Source organism: Aplysia californica, unplaced genomic scaffold, assembly GCF_000002075.1.
Source record: "Aplysia californica isolate F4 #8 unplaced genomic scaffold, AplCal3.0 scaffold01240, whole genome shotgun sequence".
NCBI classification, from domain to species: Eukaryota; Metazoa; Mollusca; class Gastropoda; order Aplysiida; family Aplysiidae; genus Aplysia; species Aplysia californica.
In genome coordinates this window covers 47,962-49,113 of record NW_004798510.1, presented here as the reverse complement: position 1 = coordinate 49,113, position 1,152 = coordinate 47,962, and the positions used below count along the sequence as shown (strand labels likewise).

Sequence of the window (1,152 nt, the reverse complement as noted above, 5' to 3'; positions counted from 1 at the left end):
CCCCCCAATGAAAAAAATTGCATAAAATTGTTAAGTACTTTTTGTCTCTGCTTTGCCATTTCAAAGGGGAACGAAAGAATATTGCTTTTATACACTCAGACTGATATTGCCCGGGTGTTTGAATTGTTGTTGAGGTCGAGTGTTTATCCATTCATGTGATGCATCTTCTTGTAATATTTTATTTAAGTAAGCATTTTATGGCACTTGCAGCACGATTAGGTCATATAGACGTCGACGCTTAAAGGTATTTCAAGAGAGTAACAAACATAAAAAGGAGGAGAGATAAGGTAGATAGATGTTTGTTTAGAAAGAAGGAGCAAACGTCGATAGAGCACTTGCCATCCACCCATTTCTTTACCTTTATAGGAGTTTCGAGCATGTTCTGTGCTTTCAGGTGGGGGGGGGGGGTTGTTGTGTTTTTGTTTTTGTTTGTTTGTTTTTTTTAAATCGATTAACATTTTGATACATTTCGGTGCCTCTGCTTTTCTAAGAATCATTTTCACCCTCGTAAATGTCTGTTCCGCAGTATTTCAGTCGGTGTTTACTCCAGCCAAATTCCTTTTGGTAGCTCATTAACACATACTACACAAGGTGCTCTTAAGCACGGATCGCGACAGCTATCTCTCCCTGGCGCCAGAATAGATAGATCTAGCGTGCGAGTGGCATAAGGCGCTGTCACTCCTCCCGCACACCAGCCGCCACCTTTCCCCCTTTTCCTCCCCGACAACCTCATTAACACTGCCTTATTGGTTGACAATACCGTACAGGCTCTAAGCCCCGAGAAATCCTGTCCACTGTTGACACTTTCAATATTTCTTGAGCCCATGCAGTAAGGGCTGCTTGAAGCCCATGATTCCCCGTTTATTAAAATGCTGTAGGGGAAGATAACTCGTCCTGGATGTGTGAATAGTGGCGCGGAAGACTGGGGGGACAAGTGCCTGGTATGCTGGCTATTCATACGGCTTTTGGCGTCTTAGTGCGGCGATTTTACCGGTCAGCAGATAACTGTGTCGCGTGGCGAGACGAGAAAAAAATTATATTGTTGGGACTATTCCATGAAAAATAGAGCTACATGACACACGCAATGCCGTGATGGTGGACTAGTGAAGAAAAAGAAAAACTACGGTAGAGCGAAATACTCAATTAGCCCCC

The 1,152-nt window shown here is 43.5% G+C and overlaps 1 protein-coding gene across 2 annotated transcripts in view; it reads left to right on the top strand.

Annotated features, from left to right (window-relative positions):
- The window catches only part of LOC101849104 (protocadherin-1), a 78,165-nt gene that overhangs the window by 58,602 nt on the left and 18,411 nt on the right, over positions 1-1,152 (top strand). The window lies entirely within an intron of this gene.